The 14,937-nt window shown below is 37.9% G+C and overlaps 1 protein-coding gene across 7 annotated transcripts in view; it reads left to right on the top strand.

The window, feature by feature from the left end:
• LINGO2 (leucine rich repeat and Ig domain containing 2) overlaps nt 1-14,937 on the top strand; it is a 1,147,525-nt gene that overhangs the window by 298,981 nt on the left and 833,607 nt on the right. The window lies entirely within an intron of this gene.

Raw genomic sequence — 14,937 nt, 5'->3', positions numbered from 1 at the left:
GAATGTGTGTGTCTGGGGCACCTATCTTGTTACATTTTCTGTGGCATATATATAAATCATTAGCTTTGCAGCCGTGAGAGGAAAGATTTAAATAGCTAAAATACATGAAAATGAGTAGCATGCAGACAATTAATTTATGTGTATTATATAACCTACCTGATCATGAAACATTCATACAGCTTAAGGATAAATGTGGGATAGCTGCATTTTATAAAGACTAAGACCCAGATATATTGATGATAAAAGCAAAATATACATAAACAGATGGTTTCTAGTTAAGGAGGCATTACTCTGCTGTCACTTCTTGTCATTACAGCAGCTTCCAACACTGTATTAAGGATAGCTGTTTTTAAAAGTCCATTTGCCTGTATTCTAAATCCTGTACTGAGGAGCTCTTTCCACTCTCTCTTTGCACTGCTGCTGTTTGCAATTTTCGGCTTCCTATTCACTTCCTCGAAGATTTCAAATAGGCTGCATCAGGGAAATCAGGCAATTTTTTAAACCACCTTGGAAAACATGAAGTGATAAGAGCATCCAGTGAAGGTCCACTGTTTATCTATCTTTGAAGGAAATTCAAGACTATACAGTCAGTGCCAAGGACCTAGTCCGTTTATGGGTAGGTTTATGTTTTAGTACCATTCACAGCTCCATTGGTAGTTATACTTTGAAACACAGACTTACATAATCTAGGCTGATTTTGATCCTGTATTCATTTAGAAATAATTTAAAAGAAATTTTGCACTTTATAATTTTCTATTTTTTAAGCTTATTTATTTATTTTGTGAGAGACACAGAGTGGAGGGGGGAAGGGCAGAGAGAGAGAGAGAGAGAGAGAGAGAGAGAGAGAGAGAATCTGAAGCAGTCTCTGTGCTGTCAGCACAGAGCCTGAGCTCAACACAGGGCTTGAACTCACGAACCGGTGAGATCATGACCTGAGCCGAAACCAAGAATCGAGAATCGGATGCTTAACCAAATGAGCCACCCAGGGTCCCCTGCACTTTAATAGAGTGTTGTTTGTTCAGGTTTAAGAAGAAATTTTTAAATTACTGGCTCAAATATAAAGTTCTATTAGTTCTTTGTACTAACAAGCGTAAGGTTGAATTTGCAAGTCTTGGCAACAAAGAGTTCTTTTTGGTGCTTGATGGTATTGAAGTTCTGGGATTGAATTTATTTGTTTATTCCTGTTTTTACTTAGAAAAATCATCTTACTTAGAAAAATTATCAACTGGATTTTGCCCAAAACCTGAAGCATCCTTTGATAGATAAAAAAATAAAAATAGGGGTGCCTGGGTGGCTCAGTCAGTTGAGTGTCCGACTTCAGCTCAGGTCATGATCTCACGGTCCATGAGTTCGAGCCCCGCGTCGGGCTCTGGGCTGATGGCCCAGAGCCTGGAGCCTGCTTCCGATTCTGTGTCTCCCTCTCTCTCTGCTCCTCCCCCGTTCATGCTCTGTCTCTCTCTGTCTCAAAAATAAATAAAACGTTAAAAAAAAATTTAAAAAAAAATAAAAATAAAAAATAAAACCCAAATTCTAACTTAAGAACTTTCAGTTAAAGAACTTAATTCTTATTTACATGGATAAAAATTGTGGCCAATGAATACTGCCCACCCATTTCCATCAATGGCCAGGAAATTATTTTGCAACTCTTATGAAATTCCCTTTATTCATCAATGATTTTCTATTTTCAACCTATAAGCTCGTCTACACATAACTTCAGCTCAAAGACATTAACACAAGTGCAGTTTCTCTCGAAATACCAGTTTTGGTATTTCATATTCTTCCACATTATCTCATATTTGTCTAATGATCGATGAGTTGGCTGTCAAGAATAGGGGTACCATAACTCCTGTGGTCTTTCTCACACTCCAAAGGTAGCAAGGTTATGCTGATTGAGCCTCTGGACTTGTAATTCTCTCTGTCCCATTATCCCTTTCTCTACCCCTACTCCTTATGTTAGTTTAAGCTAACATCTGGATTCTCACCATGGTGTCCTAATTGTTCACTCTGATTCCTGCCTCTCTTCACAGCCCATAATCTACCTTAGCACCAGAATCATACCCACAATCTATCATATTCTTTGTGGGTGCTAATGTAGTCATCATATCTTGAATATGACAAGCTCTTTTTTTAAGTCTTTGCAAACACTATCTGTAGCTTTTATTTATGTGATAGTTTCAATGCCCCCAACATCTTTCCCCTGCACAGACACATATCCTTCACACCAGCAAACCTTGCATCCATTTTCTAGTGGCCAAATTCCTATCATATTTAAAGGCCCATAGGAAACACTTTGTTTTCTGTGGAGTTTTCCCAGTTCCCACAAATAGAAAAATATATACTCCCTCCATAACGCTTTGCATATGATGCCACTGTGAGTGCATGTTATTGCATAGTAATTATTTATACCTAAAGTTTCAGTTAATGGGCTCCTCAAGGCTAAAGGCATAACTTAGCCAATTTTGGATCCCTGGTTCATAGCTTGATACCTGGTACAAGGCTGTTAGTAATATAAATAGTAGATAACAATTTTGAGCACTTGATGGAGTATGAGCTTAAATTCGAGTTTCTTAGTCTTGGCACTATTAACATTTTGGGTCTGATAATTCTTCGTTGTGGCATGTTGTCCTGTAGTGTATTGTAGGGTTTTAAACTGCATTCTTGGCCTCCAAACACTAGATGCCAGTAATTCATTCCAAGTTGGGATGCCCCAGAACATCTCCAACCATTGCCACATATCCCTTGGGTGGGAGGAATCTCTCCCAGTTGAGAACATTTGGTTTATGTAAATTATCTCACTTAAGCATCATAACTATCCCATGAGACAACCGTAGACTTTTTTTCTCTTTTTCAAGAAAAGGAATTGTGGTTTAGTTTGTACAGGTGGGAGGTGGTGAGACCTTGATTTAAAGCCCAGATGTCTCTGGAGCCTGTGTTCTTAGTCACTAAGCTGTGATGCCTTCTAATCCATAGTTCCTGAATACCTTTTATTTAAATATTTGACAACCAGTTTCATTTGTTGATAATATACCATTACATGAATTTTAATTCACTTTAAGATTTGATGAGTAATGAGTCTTGAAAGGCATTCAAGTTTGTATCTGTGCAAATAAGACACAATTGTGAATATGTGCATGACTAATAGACACCTGGAGTTTCTGAGAGTTTTTATAGATCTGCAGCTCGACCTCTCATTCCCCATGGGAATCTCTTCTGCATTGTCCAGTGCACAAAGATGGGAGAATAACAATAATGCATATTTTTTGAACATCATTTGTAAACAAGTTGCCCTCTTGCAGAAAATATAGTTTTCTGAAATGAGCACAGGACTAAGAACTGTAAGCCATATGGTTCCAGGTCTGCCACTTACCTCCTCAGTTGCCCTTACCCTTGGTTAGACCCAGCTTCCTTCTCTGAGTAATAGAAACAATAATTGCAGTCCTGGTCACCACACAGATAATTATTCATGTGCTGACTCAAGAAGACACTGCTAGATAAATGAGGAACATTACTGTTGTTTTATAGGCTTACAGAAATTTTACTTGTTAGGCTGAGAAGGACTGTATCCTCATGAGACTATTCTTACAGGAAAAGTTGGGCAATGAACTGGGAGAATTATGATATATGGAAATGATCTCTTCTCCATCGGGAGGCAGAAGAAATCATATTATTCTGCAAAACCGCCTTCACAGTAGCAACATCAATACATTTCCTTTGAGTATTAATATCTAACTTGTCATCTTGATTTTGATGCCATGGTGGTACCAATGATTTAGTTATTGGCATTGTGCCTTCCTCAGGACAAAAGCTGGGACTGAACATATGTATATAATTAACCTCTCCTAATTGTAACTGAACTATGACATTTCTTGCTTTTTAAAAATATATTTTGGTGCCACCTCAAAACTCCTTGATATTCATTAATATTTGTTAAATACATACTTGGAGGGAAAGTGTAAACTCAAGGCTTTCTCCTCTGGATTACCAAGGCTTTATGAATATTGACTGTCAAGGAGGCTGCAGGCTGACCCATCCTTACATAATATACATATTAATATATACACCCATATCACCTTAAGCCTACATCTGTGGTCTGTAATGAATAATTAATCCTACCATTTTTACATTGTAAATTCATTTCCAACATTCTACTCACCTGTCCAATCAAATAAGTTAAAGTAAAATTGCTCTAGCACATGCTGTTTACCTCTCTTTGTGTGCTGGAGTAAAGGTGTTGTGTAGGTACTTCTATTAATCTGTTCTTGGTTTCCTGACCGCGGTTGGAAGTCAGCTTTGGAAAAATGGGCCTTCATGACTTGGGGAAAGTTACTTAGACTTTCTGCTGGACCTAGTATAGGAGGACCATTATTGTGTTTTCTCAAGTCTATAAACTTTTGATACTATCTCCCAACAGTGATTATATATACATTTATACATTTTTTATTTATTAAGGGCATTAGTTAATTCAATGTAAATCACCAAAATTGCTGTAATGTTTCATGGTTTGCTGCTCTAGGGTTCCCAAAAACTAGAAGTGGTTTCGGCTTCTTTCAATGGGTTGATCATCCTGTAAATGAGAATTAGAATAACCTATCTCATACATGATGTTTATGGACTATATTAAATAAGATTATACTAAATAATGGCTACTCTGTTACTTTATATATGAAGCTGAGAAGCTGTAAATGCCCTCCACTGAGTTTATAATTTAAACTCAAAATGTTAGACAGAATAATGCCTGCCACCCCCACCCCCCACAAAGATGTCTATGTCCTAATCCCCAGCATCTGTGAATACGTTAGGTTACATTATGGAGAGGAATTAGATGAGTGGAGGATTAGATGATTAGAGGAATTTCAGATGAGTGTAAAGTTGTTAATTAGATGACTTTAAAATAGGGAGTTATCCTGGATTCTCTTGGTCAGTCCAATGGACTCACAGGGGCCCTTAGAAGTAGAAGAAGTGGGCGGAAGAGATGGAACCAGAGAGATAGTAGTGTGAGAAATACTTGGCTCAATATTGCTGGCTTTGAAGGTGGAGGGAAAGGGGCCATGATCCAAGGAAGGTAGACCTCTAGAGGATGGAATGGAAGCAAAGAAATGTATTCTCTCCTAGAGCCTCCAGAAAGGAATGCAGCCTTGTCAACACCTTGATTTTAGCCAAATAAGATCCATTTCAAGTTTCTGACATTCAGAACTGTAAGATAAAATAACTGTAATATTTAAATGATGAAATTTGTGGTAATTTGTTATAAAAAATGAAAAATTAATACTTGATGTATTAATTGGGTTAGCATTTTGTCATTTGTTTCAGATCCATGTTGACATAACTCCTTCAAGAGATCAGCACTACTCCTGGGACTTTTGAGTTATTTTTTTTGGACACCCTTAATGGAGCTTTTCTGGGAGTCATTCAAAGAAACTGCTCTCCTGCCTCAGGGTACTCACAGTTTAGCCTGGGTGGGAAAGAGCCAAACAAGTAAATAAACACAAACGTGTCATTTACTACAATAAGTGCTTGCAGAGAGAAGGGTGCCTAGTGTGTCTTCAAAGACACAATCAAATCTGTCATATGCACAAAATGGGTATATTGGTGAGAATTTCCTATTTGCTTGATGTTCTTCTCTTCTCAGAACCAGACATGGGGTGCCTCGTTTAAACAAGACCACAAAGAACAATTTAGTTAGTCAGGATGGGCTAGGTTATGGCACAGTAACAATGAACCCTACAGGGTCCATTTATTTCTAACTCATACTGGATGTCTCCTAGCCACAGAGACCAGCAGTAAGTTTGTTCCATATTCGTACTCTGAGACTCTGGGGAACATTCATCCATCCTCTGAAACATCACTGGTTGAAGTGATGGGACAAAAGATAAAACTGGACTTTCTCAAGGCAGGAATTAATTACTCTAGTTCTGGAGTCAATGCCTGCTGCTTTGATCCACAGTTCATTGGCCAGCATTATTTACCAGGTGCAGTCCAATTACAGAAAGCAGGTGGCTTGTGGGGGAACAGTGGCAGGGGTTACCCTATGAGCAATGTATGTCCCAGAACGAGAGGAGCACTGTCACACAGATCAGGCTTCTGTACTAAAACAGTATATGTACTTCTTGTTCTCCACTCAGCTATGTCTCTTCACCTGAATATTAGTAGTAGTACATTTATTAGTGCCAGAACAGGACTTCGAGATTATTACCTTCAAACTATGGGTTTTTTTAGTGGGTGATATTATATTTTTCTACGTGGCTTCCTTCTATTCTGAAACTGCTGAAAGATGGCTCATGTAATGTGTATCATAATTGTAAGAAGAAACTAGATGTAAAAAAATTAAATTTCTATTTAATAGTGTCAATACTATCAATAGTATCAATAGCCCTTTAAGGAAGGAGTAGTTTGGAAAGGAGACCATAGAACCACAATGGGCCTTCTAGGCCCTCCTTCATTCATCCAATAAGCATTTGCCAAACCCTTCCCATGTACCTACCAAGGCACTAGGTGGTCAGTGTTGGCACAGACAGAATCTTCCTAGTGGAAGATTTAGAGAAATAGGTCAGCAAATTACAAAACACCATGAGTGAATATGAAAACCAGGAGAAGGCCTGAGTGTTCTGGGCATCTAGAAGAGGCTGGCCTAACGTGTAACAGGTCAGGGAAATTTCTTGGTAGTATGGTGATTTCAGAACTCAGGGCTGGGTAGGAGTGATTTCTTTGAAGAGGAGGGCAGAGTTCAACCCTTTGAAGGCGGGGTTACAGGTAGATACAGGGTGAGGATAGCAAGAGTATGGCAAAGCTGGGGAACTAGTGTTAAGTGTAAAGGCCCAGAGGCTAGAGAAATTGGAGCCTGGCAGGTGTATGTCATCTCCCCTCACAGAAAAATGAGTCAACTTTGAGCCCTGTAGAAGTCTCAGCTTCCTGTGTTAATTATGCACTATGCATCTAATTATGTATCTGTGTGGGCTTAGATGTAAAGACAATGTGATGCTATTAGATCAGTTTTCAGTGTCTCTGGTTAACTCTATGGCCTAGAAAGGCTTCTTCATCCAATTTAGATTCCGGTTTGAATTGTAATGATAACTCAGAATGGATTGCATTTGAGCTAACACAGCCATGTTATTCTGGTTTGCCTGGTACACACACAAAGCAGCAGGCTGGTTTTCAGTGTTACCATGTGCCAGGTACTGTGTTGCACTAGGGACTTACCGACAGCAGGGAGGAAAAGAGGTGCCTTGCTACACAAAATTTATTTCAGATTAAGCCCAAATCTATGCATTTTAAAATGAAAGTTTTTAAACCATCAAGCAGAAGTGTTTCTGCTAAGTGTGTTTTAAACAAGAAGAGCTTTAAAAAAGTAGGGACTATCAGGGGTTTTTGACCAGGATTACTTACTGGAGGTCGTGGAAATCTAAGTAGGAAACCCTGTCAGGGATGTTGAAGGGTTTTTCCTCCCCAAATTCCCTAACTATGTCTTCTGTCTTATGCTCAGAATAGGGAGGAGGAATTAGGCAAAACTCTTTTATGTCAAGAGTGCTTGACTTATAATCTGTGTATCCCTGTTTACATTTCCCCTTTGCAAGAAAACACTACAGAGACCCCTGGTAAGTCATGTTTCTCTTCCTGCCTCAGTTTCCTGATTTTTCCCTAGTATCTAAAAGGATTGCAGTGGAGACAAATGGAGCCAATTTATATAAACTTAACAACAACAAAAGAATGTTGTGCAAATTTATAGCGATATTTTTATTTATTATTTATTTGTGTTATGCAGAACCTGGGAGGTACGACTCTAGAGTATTTGGTCACCAGGTATGAACTGAGTTTGGAGGCATCACTGGGATAAATGGTTGAAAGGAAAATGGTGACAGATTGCCTGGGGAAAGGGCCAGATGAGGGATTAAGGAGCCCAGGGGATGACACAAAATGGGATTTTGAGACCAGGAGTGTGGCAGTTAGAAGTTTCTTCACCAAACACCTGAAGCAGCTTCTATGAGTTAGGGACTCCTCTAGGTACAAGGGAAACATGATTATGACGCTGCTTCTACCATGAAGTACTCTATCGTCTATTGTGACAGAAACCATTTCAGTGTCAGATGATCAGAACTGAAATGGAGACACTCCTAAACTGCTCTCCAAGCCCAGGGAATTGGGAAATGCAAGGGGTGCCCGTGGAAGAATTTACCCTGCAGATCAGGGGCACTGAGAGTAGCCCTGAGGTTTTCTGACCTCATTTTCATAAATTAACATACCTAATAGAACCACACTATTTGGTTATAGGAGCAAGCTTGGCCTTTGGCCTTTGAAGATGAGCTGAAACACAGGGAATCACCTGTGGAGCTGGGAGATGAGGAATTATAGGAGAAGGTAGAATTCAGAGAAGGAAGACAGAGCAGTAGCAGTGCAATTGAGATTTCTCCCCAGCACTTTCTTCCCTCCATTTTCCCATCACTGCTCCCCCAAGAAGGTTACCAATACCAAGGTGGCACCATGGGAGGAACAATGAAGTAACCACAAGTCATGATCGGGAGCAGCTAGAAGAGGACAGGAGGATAACTATAGTCAAGGCAGAGGATATCGGTTGCATCTGCAGTGTTTAAGGAGGTTAAATTGTGGCAATAGGACTGCCTTGACCAAAAGGTCAAGGAGAGTAAGAAGGAAAGGGAGGGGGGAATGGGAAGAAATGGAAGTTTCACCAGCCATTTTTAAAGTAAAATGAAGAAGAGGTAACAATTTTTATATGAGAGATATTTATAACATGATATCTATCTACAGTAGATACAAATAATGAGTTTGAAGCAACATTATTGAGAATAAGCCCTTATGAATGTGTATTTGAACAGCTTTATTGACATAGAATTCACTTTCCACATAATTCACTCATTTCAAGTCTACAATGCAGTGGTCTTTTGCTTTATTCATACTTATGCAACCATGGTTAAAATGAGTGTTAGATATTAACATGGATATTTTCCCATAGATCCATCTCTTTTCACCCTGAAAAAATAATCTGTCTTTCTGTGGCCTTTCACTCTGACAGTGTCATCATGACATATAATGATTTGTAACCCTCTACTTGATATAACCTGGGATTTTAAAAACCATCATAAAGCTGAAGGCCTTGTTAAAGTGTACTCTTTTGTTTAGCAGCAGACCAAGCAGAAAAGTTGAAATGCATTTTAAGAAGTACAGTATTGTCCATTTCAGGTGAATGACACACATTCCTCAATTGTAATTATAGCGTCTGAAAACTACCCTTAAAGTCCTTATGGAATAAAAAAACACAGGTTTAGACAAATAACTGTATATAGATATGTAAGTGTTTAGTTACTAGATTTTGAAGTTGAAAGGATGAAGCTCAAAGTTAAGTGGACCCATTGTAATTTAATTTAATTTTACTTTATTTTCTGGTCTTGACATGTGACTCTTGGGAGTTTCTTCCAGCGTAGAAAATCACTTCAAATGGAGCTGTGGGCTTGGATAAGCTCCACAGGGCCGAGAAGCATGGGGAGGAAGAAAAGACATGATCATAAACGATAGATGAGAACTGACATACTGCCCATGAGTCTCACATGTGGCTTAGATGAAATGATGTGCCATAAATTAAACCTTGTGATTCCTGTAAAAAATCTGACATGAAAGGTTGACCAGAGTAGGAGAAAAAAAAAAAAAAAAAGAGTCAAGTCAAAGCATATTTCTATAGAAGTCAGGGATGCCTTTATCTTAATGTTTCCTTCTCTTAAGGTGTGCTGGTTTCCTATTGCCAATAACAGGATCTATTTCCTTATCAGCCTACCAACCACTGTAAGCCTGGGATTGGAGTCCTGGGGGGGCCAGAGGTGAGTCAAAGTAGTTGAGCACAGTGGCCACATCTGTAGTGAATTGCATCATTGGTCAGTCCCCTCCAGCCCTCCATATGAGAGAATTACATTTCCTCATCCCATTGACATTCAGGTTATCCATGTGGCTCGCTCTGACTATTGAAATATGTGTGGCCTGTGATTGCTACGTGTAGAAAGAAGCTTTAAGAGCCATCGCATGGGTATGGCATTGCAATTTTCTTCCTGCCAGGGGAACATGGGTGTATATAAGATAAGAGTTTTTGTTTTTTGTTTTTTCTTCAGCCTGGATTCTAGACTATATGAGGAGAACACTGCTGCCAATATTCGCCGTGATGTGAATGAGATGTAACCTTGTTTTTGTAAGCCATGGAAAACTGTTTTCATAGTTATTGCAGCATAATCAAACAAAATGGGCAAATACACCTCACATTCATAGTATAGAAACAAGGCGGTCAAATGCACTGTAAGGAACAAAATGGAGCCCAGAGGTGATAACTAAAACTGTTGGGTCAGAATTTGGGCAAACTCTGGAGAAGAATAGGGACAAAGGGCAAAGGTGGAAGCAGATCCAAGGGTCTCTTGATAATTACTGTGATCATAGATGAAGTTAGCAAGTCCTACTAACTGGTCTGTTTATGTCTTTAGCAGCAGCATTATCTGGTGGGAGTATGGGCCATTTCTAAATTAACCCCCACTTCTACCTAATATTTTACATTCTTTAAGAAAAGGAGAATACCCAGAAACTTTAATAAATTCAGTACTCTCAGGAGTGATTGCTCCATAGCAGATGGGTTATGGAAAACAAAACAAAACAAAACAAAACAAAACAAATAAACCACATTCTAAATAAATTAATCCTTAGTGGGCCTCCAGTAACTCTGTCCCACCCATTTTGGATGTGATGGCTTGAAACAGGGCAGAAATAAATCACTTAAGCTTACAGTAAGAGGTTCTTCAGTGTACAAGAATCAGGTGTTTTGACTGCAGTGGAGAGATGATTGAGATGGGTATTGTATCCTTAAATTCACTTAGACCACTTGGTGCTGGTATACATTCATCCCTGAGGGTTTCTTGGCTGGGATGAGAAAGATAAATGCTCAGTGAGCCTTGTGTCTATGTCTTGTCTAGAACTAGACTTATGACCCTTATCTGTTACTATGTCTGATGGTTGGGGTGTGTGCATGTGGCTGATGCATTATTATTTTCTGGAAACTTGTCATTATAACTAAAACTCAACAGAAGGATTCTAGACTTTTAGTGGGCTAATTTAATTAGGGACACCAAAGGACAATGTCTCTGACCTTAGTAATATCCCATACTCGGGGCACTTCAGTGACTCAGTGCATTGAATGTCTGACTCTTGATTTTGGCGTAGGTGGTGATCCCAGGGTCGTGGGATCAAGCCCCACTTTGGGCCCTGTGCTGAACAGTAAGCCTCCTGCTTGAGATTCTCTCCCTCTGCCCCTCGCCTACTTGCCTGCGCTCTCTCTCTTTCTAAATTAAAAAATTAGAAAATTAAATAAAAAAAAGATCCCATACATACACAAAATGTAGCAGACAGCTATGCAAGCTTATTGTTCTCATTTGAAAGAAATTCCTTATCTAAAATATTTCATTTTGTCTTACACAAACTGAAAGATTAAAAAAAAAACTAAGAGAAATTACCTATTAAATGATTTCTCGGACTATAACTTCAAAATCAAATGTTATATAAATATTGAATACTCATGTATATATATAAATGATTAAATTTGAACAGAAATTAAACTCTAAGAGAGGCCAGTTAATTTTTAAATGCTTCAATTAATTTTAAAATGACATGGGTATCTCTTTACTCCCCCACATTGCTTTTAATTATTCCCTTTTGAATTGAAACTATTGGCTATAATTAATTTTTTGAAAAGATGCTATGTGGGAAATAGGAAACATACAATGTATAACTGTTTTACATCGGATCTATTCAAGGGCTAATTAATTTTCATAAGATATAATAAGAAAATTTAATGAAAGGCAATTCTTATTTTATTTCCACTTTAATCCCAAAGGAAGTATGGATGCTAAGAATTTACAATTTCATTGTTTTAACGGGTTATCCAGATATTTTATAAGGGAAAAAAATGAACCGTTCATGCCAAAAAATGTTCGGTAGCATATTAGAACAATGACTGCCTTATGACCCCAATTCAGAGAGCATCTGGACATCTCACACTAGCAAGTACATCTGTTTCATCCTTTTTCATGAGTCTTGCCTTTTTTCCTACCATAAGTGATTATGCTCTGTGCCTGAAGAGTACATTAAAGAGGTGTAATGTATTGGTCTGACCTGATTGAGGCAAGGGACTTCAAATATTCATAACTTTTGATGTATGGTAAGCTCTCACCATTTGTGAGCGATCCCTGGAGGGAACTTGTCAGTCCTCAGATTCATGAATACCTGTTTAGCATACAATTTCCTCTATAAAGAAAATACATAATAATGAAGAGAGAACAATAAAAATGTGTTGAGATGTGTCTCATAGTGCCTCTACTAGACTCTCACTAACTCAGTGATTCAGTCTTCATACCAGCCTTGAAGTGCCTGTAATAATAATCCATATCTCAGAAATGACAAGTTGACTATATACCCTGGAACTTTGGGGTCCTTCCTGAAATATAAGCTGTGAATGTTAAATCTATAATGCCAGGAGTTCACTTTATTTCTTTTTGAAAATACACATAACTGGATGGTAGAGATTTTGGCACTGGAAAGCATAGGTTAAGAGCTTTACTTTCCTGGAATGTAATAAAATGTTTCCATCAGACAGTGGGGATGGGCAGTGATTAAAAAAGATCAATTCAGGATGGAACATTAAAAGAACAGTGGTCTGTGATATTGTTTTTCAAATAGTACAAAAAAATGCAGTACTGAATATTTAAGTTAAATGTTTTATAAATGCATACATTTCCACTATACTAATAATATAAATTTATTACTTTGAAAATTATCCTAAGTCAATACCCTGACATTGTCACCATTCTCATACTGAATTATTTCCATGTGTCTTTTTCTTTAGGAAGAGATAATTAATTTTAAATCTAAAGTATTCATATTGAGATAGCTACATACACATATCATTTACTGATATTTTATCACAAGCCATGCAAGGTAGATTTTATAAGTAACTCCATTTGAAAGAAGATAAAACAAAGACTCAGAAAAGTCTCTAATTAACATAGCTAGTAAGAAGTGAGCCAGTATTTTGAACCTAGATCTGTCTAATTCACTATCCTATGCTTTCCTTTATAACTAAGCTTAGTGAAGCAATAGGACACAGAATATAAGCAAAAATACATACTTTTATCATTAGGTTGGATATAAAAGGTATAAGCAATAACAATACTAATAATACCAGCAGCAGCACTTCCTGAGAACTTAGAGTTCCTTGCAGTTCGGTAGATAAAGTTACTTTCCTGAGCAAAGATAGCCACCCCTGCCACCTTTCTGTCTTCCTCTTCCTCCTCCTCCATTGTTTTTTTTTTCCCCCTTTTCTAGGTCTTTTCATTCACTGGATTCTCTCTCATTATATTCTTTCTCTCTTTTTTTCTCTCTCTTGGAAGATTTTTTAGTATGCTTCTTTCTTTCTCACTCTCTCTTCCCTTATCTTTCTTCATTTTTCCCTTTTTATGTTTTTGTCATTATTTTAAGCCTGATGTATTTATCTCTCTTTGTGACCTGGGGTCGTGAGATCATTAAAGTTTCTGTACAAGACAAAGACAGAACAGGATACTGAATGATTTTTTTTTTTTTAATAGGTGGAAACCCATCCTCAGGAAGGTCAGAATCATTGGAAATAATTCACTCTAAAAATATAAGCTTTACCTTTAGGTTGAACTGAATGAATGACATTTTTATACATCCCAAAGATCAAATATTGACTATTTATTATTACTCAACCTAGTATTATTTCTTGAGCTTTGAATGTTTTTGAAGGATTTCTTATTTTAAGGTGCAGCATATATTTTAATTTCTAAAGATATTCATAGGATTTGGAGGAGTTACAGCACAATAGCTTTAATCAAATTTGTCTCCCTGCTGCCATTAGTTGTTGAGTTCAGTTTCAAACTAGCATTTATCACACTCCTGTAAAAAATCAGCTATTGTATCTCACCAGGAGCATAGTAAAATATTAATTTCTGTCTTCTAATTGTCACATTTTGAGAAAAATAACTCCAAAAACAGCCAAGAGTCAATAACAGACTCTCCTCTATAATTAGTCCTCATCTCTTCCCAGAGTAACTTTATAGACATACATCAAATACCTTCAGAGAGATAGGATTAGTATTTCCAGAGAGCTTCAGGATTTCAGAATGGTGTTTGTTTAGTCCAAGAGATGACAGTTCTCAACTAAGGATACCACAAATCAGCATGTAAACATTTGAGTTAATTTGATAGAGGGAGAATATCCCATGGCTTGCCACTTGATGAACCAGCAGAAGATCCAAGGGCATGTAGCTATTCCAAAAGAATTATTCTTAACCTTTCTATCAATGAACTTGGATTCTGTGGGTACTTTAGGACATCCACCTTTTGTGAGTGACACCTTATTTTCCCATCACTTGAAGATATTTCTTTGCTCTGCCCTGGAGAAGACAAGGCAATCTCCATTCATTTCCAGAAGTTACATCAGTGATGTCTTTCTTCTCACCCTTAATAGGTGTTTAGGAAAGTGAAATAGAGAAACTCTGGCACAGTATTTGGAGGCAAGAGGTCTAATCAGCCACTTAATGGCTCCACACTTAAATTTTTGAGACTCAGTTTGCTGGTGTGAAAAATAGGGTAATAACAGTACCTATCTCAAACTTGTAAGAAATGGTACAAGTGTTCAAAACATGTAGCTATTTTTATTACAGGTATGGCTATTAATCTATTCCAACTCAGGGGACAGGAACAACCTTCCAGCCCTATAGAGTTGGCAGGAATAAAGTACCATTTCTTTTCCAAACTGTCAGTGGGTCCTGCTTGTCATCCTTTTCCCGGGAAAACTGGAGAATTCCTTGACACAACACAGTCCAATTTCAGGGAGTGCCTAGAAGAACCAGAATGCTGAGACCACAGGAGAAGTAGGAAATG

This window comes from Panthera pardus, unplaced genomic scaffold, assembly GCF_024362965.1.
Source record: "Panthera pardus isolate Hobbes unplaced genomic scaffold, ASM2436296v1 HiC_scaffold_20, whole genome shotgun sequence".
Taxonomy (NCBI): domain Eukaryota; kingdom Metazoa; phylum Chordata; class Mammalia; order Carnivora; family Felidae; genus Panthera; species Panthera pardus.
Note: the sequence above shows the minus strand (reverse complement) of the source record. Positions and strands in the feature narration are given on the sequence as shown.